At 36.7% G+C, this 7075-nt stretch overlaps 1 pseudogene; it reads right to left on the bottom strand.

Annotated features, from left to right (window-relative positions):
• Positions 1-4801: 4801 nt before the first annotated feature.
• Positions 4802-6872, bottom strand: LOC143592762 (polyphenol oxidase I, chloroplastic pseudogene; annotated as a pseudogene).
• Positions 6873-7075: the final 203 nt, after the last annotated feature.

Here is a 7075-nt window from a genome sequence, read left to right as displayed (position 1 = left end):
TGTTCTTTCAACTTTCAATCGACCATTGTTTAATCAACCATAGGCGGCAGATTAACAACATCTTCAACACTACATGATTGTTTGAACAAGGTATCTTACCACATCACCAATGATCCTAATGCGTTATCATTATGTACTCTATATGGCAGCATCAACGAACTTGTCATCAACTATGGACCATCTCTTACTATTACTCATGTTGGCTCTATTACACACACTTATCAAATGTTTACTTCATCCAATAATGTTATTTATCTTTCATCCCTTTCCTGTAACATCATATATATCTTACACTTATGAATTAATAACTACATACTAACTCAACTATTCTGTATGTATTATGTTATTACGCACTAACAAACCAACACACCTCTCCTCCATGGAACAAGTAGTCAAGGTACGAGCTCGGTCCAACTAAGTCACCTTTTGTATTCAAATAAAGATTTCCTTTGGCATCACGGTCTAGGACATCCACATTTTAAAGTTATTAAACATTTTTTACTTTCGTTTATTCAATCAACCTTTCATAATTTATGTAATTCTTGTTGCATCTAGGGCTGTTCACGAACCGAGCCGAACCGAACACGGGCATACTCATACTTGGTTTGGTTTGAAAGCGAGCCGAACCGAGCGGATTGAATTTAAAGAAACGAGCGATATCTTTATGCTTGAACTTGGTTTGGTTTTGAAACCGAGCGGCTTGGTTTGGTTTGGTTTGGTTTTGCTTGATTTCGTACAATTTTCCAATTTTAAATTTCTAAAACTTCAAAATATTATTAGTTCAAGACTTTCAACTCTAAATTTTCTAAACTTTCACCTTTAAAATGTATAAAAACTCATAGATAACAACAAAACATATATAAAACGAGTGGCTATGGTTTAAATTTGAACTTTGAATTCAACACAAAAGAGGAAAATTTTAAAAACCTTAAAAAATAGTATACTTTTATATATATACATAAAGTTTATATATAAAACTAATAAATAAAAAATAATTCGAGCAAAACGAACCGAACCAAACCGAGCGAGGCTTTGCTCGTGCTTGGATTGCTTTTAAACCGAACCGATCCGAACGGCTCACTTCCAAACCGAGCCGAAATCGAACGAGCATTTTTCGAGCAAAATTCGAGCGGCGAGCAGTTTGGACAGCCCTAGTTGCATCTACAAGAATCATAAACGCTCATTTCATGCTTCTACTCTTACGGTTAATGTTTATAATGTGTGGTCTTGACCCTTGAATTCATATGACAGCTTACATAACATGTAATTTTTATTGATAAAGTCACCAAATACACAAGAATTATCTACTGAAGCATAATCCCTACTCTCTCATCACATCTACTCGTTTCCAACAACTAGTGGAGAACATTTCAAACAAAAACTAAACAACTATTCTCTAACAAGGGTGAATATATTAAACTAGTTTCCCAACTTGCATCTTGCGGTATAATTCACCTCCCTCTCATCACACACACTCCGAACATACGGGCTATGTTGAGCACCGACATTAGCACATAGTTGAAACAGGTCATACCTTACTCTCCAAGCAAAATATGCCTCCAAAGTTCCGACCTTTTTTTCTTTTCACCATCAACATTAACATAATCAACTAATTAGCCACCACCAAGCAACAATATGACTCTCTTTTCTATCACCTTTTTAACAAAAATCCAAACTGTGTGTGTTGTATATTGCATACAATGTTGATTTTATAATTTTTATGTATAAATTTATAAGTTTAAGTATCAAAATGTAAACCACTGAATATAGAGTGGTTTAATTGTTATAATACGAAAATATTTTACACCTTTTATGAAACTAGGGAAAGAAAGAAAGACTAAACGTGAAAATTAACATGTATAAACCTAAAAAAAACTAAATAGCACGTTCAGACAATCACACAGCTGACTTCTCCTTCAACCTTTCTAGAGCCGCTCCTTCATACTTCATCTTTTCCGACAAAAACGGCATCGCCGTCGTCGGAATTTTCGTCAGAAATCTCCATGAAGTCGATATCTTGTCGCGAAGTACCGCCTTGTAGTGGAAATCGTAGCTATACCGGGTGAACTATAAAGTTGAGACATAAAAATGGCCCAAACTGAGAAAATCGGTGAGATAGATGATATTATTGAAGCATAATTTCGGCAACATATCGGTCATTATCGACGATAATATCGAGCCCGATATTTTGCACCTAATCTTACCATGGTTCCGATAACCAATATATCGGTGATACATCACGATATATCGGCCGAGTTAACTGCACATCTTAAATCTTCCCTCAACACCACCTCCTACAACGTGTACCCAACGAAAAATCCAATCTGGAATGCCATAATTCTGACTTTCTACTCTACCATACCACTATTAAACTCTTTCTCGAACCATCCACCACAAAACCTCCATGACGGAAAGCCATGCAAATGATTATGATGCTCCCATGCTTAATAACAGCTGGACTATTGCCCCCCCCCCCCCCCTTTTCCCAAAAAAAAAATCCATTAACTATTGTTCCTGTAAATGGATTAAAACTTTGGGCAGATTAAGTAAAATATTAATTCAATCGCTCATATATAATAATTAAATGATACGATATTAATTGGGCTATAAAGTTGATAATTTGAGCCTAATACAGTTTTTTATTATAAACTTTTTTAAGGTTTACAGGCCTATGGAATGATCGGGCCTAAATCAGTCGATTTCCTAGACTCCCCATCCCAAACGGCTCTACCTGATTGCTATGTTGCCACACACTATTTAATGGATCTAAAAAAATATATCGAGTAACAAATTTGTAACAGCATTGTTTAATTATTTACATTTTGCGATATATGTAGTATTCTTCTATTCTTCTGGATTAATTAAATTTTGCGACGTAAACTATTTAGCATTAAATCATTTTGTGACGCATTTGCGACACAACTTGTATTTTTTATGTTTAATTAAAATGTGTGCAGCAAGCACGTCTTAAATTATTATTATTATTATTATATAATTGATGCATATTTTTATATTATTATTATTATATATTGATTCAAATTAAGAAAAATGAGATTTGCTACGATTTTGCAACAAAATTGTGTCCGTAACATTAAGGATTTTTGTTGTGTCGCAATTTTGTAGCAAAATTCATAGGAATTTCTTTTTACTCGCTGTTTTTACATAATTGCGTAGTTGTTTTGATTTAAAAAAAATCCCTTTCCAAAATCCCTTTGTTTTCAAGAAGTTAATCTAACAAAATCAACCAACACTTAAACTATAAAAAAATATTATGGTTTTATACTACCTTTCACGTTGATACGATGGTGATGATGGTAAGACGATGGTGGGAAAGATAGGGTAGCAATGGTCTGAAGTGACAGTTTGGTAGTCGATTTGGTGGCAGCGGTGTACCAGTCAATGTGGTAGCAACATTATTTATGGTAGTGGAATAAATGGGTGTGATGACTGGGAAGATCTATGACAACAAATCTCCAAATCAACGAAAATAAATGTAGTGTGTACGTGTGGTGCAATGCCAAAGGTGGTTGTCGGAAACCAAGTGGCAACGATTGTTGTGGTTGGCAGGTCATCTTCTTTAGAGTGCGTAGATCTGAGTTTCTTCTTAAATTGTTTAGTTATTAAGAAACAACCACCAGTTTATATTTTTCTATGTTTAAGCCCTCACAAAAGTATTATAACGATCTTCCACGAAACTAACATTATATTTAACAAAAGTAGTTGGTGCTAGACTCCAACATTGTTACAAAATTAAAACCATAAACTCAAACTTATTAACTTAATTGATATCATATATTACCCCAAACATTTAACTTTTCTAAACCACATGAACCATCTATATAGTTAACATAAAAAAACTAAACATTTTATCGGAAATGGGTAGAAAGTTTCCCCTGTATTTCGAAGGACACTGCTTTTTGGTACTATTTGGTCAGTAAAACGACGCTAAATTAGGTGTTCCTTTTCGATGGGTGTCGGTATTTCAATTGAAATGTTTAGCAATTTCCTACAAAATTTTCTAATAGAAATTTTCTCTCTTTTCTAGTAGGTGTTAGGAGTTGAAATGTCTAGGTCTCACGTGAACAAGAAGCACGCCATGACTTTATATTATAACTGCCATGACTTTATATTATAGTTGCCTTGTGGTGTCAATATCAAGTGTTAAATATTTACAAAAGTGAAAATGAGACTTCTAGATGGATAATAAAACGTTTTGGTCATCCAAAAAAACTATCCAGATGAGATATACCTACGTGTCACTTATGGATTGGTAGGGTAAACTTTTTTTCTTTCTTTCAACTAAGTTTGTGTCCTTCTTTTAGCTAAGTTCGTATTTCTATCACGTGTAGTTAAAATCAATGTAACTTGTTAGTTTTTTTCCAATAGCATATAATGATGGTTAATGTTTGAGATCTTAAGGTTTTAAGTTTGAAACATGATTCTAGGGTTTTTTATAGTGATGAGTTTTCTTCTTAATTGTGTTCTTGATGAGTCAAGTCTAAAGCATCAAAATCAGTATAGACAGATGACATCTTGTCTTAGGAAGGCTCACCCGAGTATCGAAAGTGATTCCAAACGTTGTTAAAAGAAAAAAAGAAAAACCAATGTACCACAATCTTAAAAAATGAAGTATAAGTTTTTTTTTTCAAAATAAGATCAACCATTACTCTAGGGTACCATAGATGTTGATTTAAATAAAAGCGATTCAAGGATTATGCTACCTTGTTACTGTTATAAACAGTGGTTAAGATTAAAGATTTTGGTTTTTAGTGGAGTAATTTTTAATAAATTTTCATCTGAAGAAGAAAAATACTTCCAACTTTATTAATCACATAATCTTATTTAAAAGCCATGATAACTCTAACATAATGAGTATCTAAGGCTACACCAAGGTACACACCAAACCATGATAATGCTACCACAACACACATTTCAGGCTCCTACCGAGCCATTTATGCCACGAACCGCGTCTAGGCTTTAGGAATAGGAACCAACTCGATCTTGATTTCACCAACGGTGAGATCTTCGCACCCTGTCCTTGGCACCAATGTGACAGTTGCATACTCCTCACCTTCGGTGTTTGTGTCCTCCAACAATTCATTTAGCCCAAACCTCGCGGTACTCGTCATAATCATGCTTCTCTTAGCATTATGCGGAATCTGTGCAAACCCACCCGCGTACTCAGGATCACACGGGGTAGTAAAAACACCATCCTTAAGTTTGTCATTCACAAACACATCAAACTTGACAAACTTCCCACTATCATACCTAATCTTCTTGATCAACAACACCTCGTTCGCTTGCTCCTTCTCTTCTTCGGTCCTGTTCACAGCCGGCCGCTTCACACGAACCTTAAAGATCTGGTTTAGACGCACCGGGAACTTGGTTTGTTCCACCGTCTTCACATCTCCAGTCGTCGCAACCTGTGCACTCTTTCTACGTTGCGGTGGGCGACTATTGCGCCATGGGAACACTTCCTTAGAGTTTTCGACGAAATTATACTTGAGCTTGTCAAGATTCACACAATCCTTGTTATAAACACGGACAAGATCCTTATTCTCGTCATAGAATACATACGACGCGTTTAACCAATCAGGATCCGTTATATCAACGTGTCCTGGAAGGCGTAATTCCCTCCAAAGCTTCCACATACGGTCCACATTCGCGTGGTGGATATAAAACACGGGGTCATACCCCGCGGAGTAAAAGTTACCCATGTCCTCATTGTTAGGTTGGTTTGGGTCACCTACCCATCTGTGTACCGCCGTGTGGGACCCAGATTCCACAGACCCCACAGATGGGTCACCATTCGCAACGGGGTCATCCCCCGCGACGTATTTCCCCCCAAAGAAGCTAAGTTGATCACCTCCATTTCGTACCAAGTCTCGGTACACGGTACTCAAATTGCATGCTACTTGTTGTTGGTCAGGAATATCCTTATCCGTACCATCATAATCTAGATCGACTATTCGATCTTCGATATGATTAGCATCCCTGTATTGGTCATACAACGGGTTTGAAGCATCACCCAAGAAGATATTAGAAATGGGCATTCCTTTAGGTTCATCCCATTTCCAATATGGTAATGCGAAATCGGGTTCATTGATCAAACTCCCGAGTATTCTTTCGTAGAAGTATAAGTACCAACGATGGAACGGAAAGAAGAGCCATGAGTTGTGTATCTGGATATCGATATCAGGGAAACCGCTATCGACTTGAGTGTACCCTCCATTGCAATAAGCACAATGGATTTTAGCTTGGCTAACGAAGCTACGTGGATCGTCATCTGGGAGAGCTCGCATGGCTGCGATGGCTCGTTTATAATCGTCGACTTGCTTCTTGGTCCCTTTATGTGCTGGCCATCTCATTCTCACCCTCTTGTCATTCGGAAATTGGAAATCTTTTATTTTTTTTCCGAGGTTAGGAGGACAGCATTTTCTTGTCCTTATTGCGTCCTCCTTGTTGCCAATTCCTGCACTCGCGTCCTTACAAATGGACGTGATGTCAGGAGCTGTTATGGGAGCAGCTAGTGCTCCTGGGATGTTGGCGGCCGTGTACAGGCCGCCAAGTCCCACCAGGAGGTTCCTCCTGTCCACATTGGGGAGTACAAGTTTTTGTGTTTCGGGTAGTATTAGTTTCTTGTCATTGTTATTATTATTATTATTATTATTATTAGGTGCATTGTTGCATGAGACTCTAAACCCTTGGGTTCTAGTGGTTCGAGTCTTGAGGGCTGATTGGTTGTTAGTGGAAGTGAAAGTGGAGGTGAGTGGAAGTAGTGAGGAAGACATGGTGAAACGAATGTGTGTTTCAATATGCAAACTTTGAGGTCTATTTATTAAGGATTCATACGTGTGAAATCGTTTGGAAGACAAGTAGTAGGTGCCACTTGTCCAATTTTAATAATTTATCTCATAATTTATCCCATGCTTCTAATTTATGGTATCAATTATTTATATTATCAGCTTGTTCAACGTGAAAAATATGAGATGTTGAAAAAGTAACCCTATAAGTCGTTGTAAACGTTAATAACAGTAATAATTTCTTTCTATAAATGTTATTTATTACCAAATAA

This window comes from Bidens hawaiensis, unplaced genomic scaffold (assembly GCF_021521415.1).
Source record: "Bidens hawaiensis isolate Kalapana, Puna unplaced genomic scaffold, B.hawaiensis_p1.1 tig00041190_1, whole genome shotgun sequence".
Classification (NCBI taxonomy): Eukaryota; Viridiplantae; Streptophyta; class Magnoliopsida; order Asterales; family Asteraceae; genus Bidens; species Bidens hawaiensis.
Note: the sequence above shows the minus strand (reverse complement) of the source record. Positions and strands in the feature narration are given on the sequence as shown.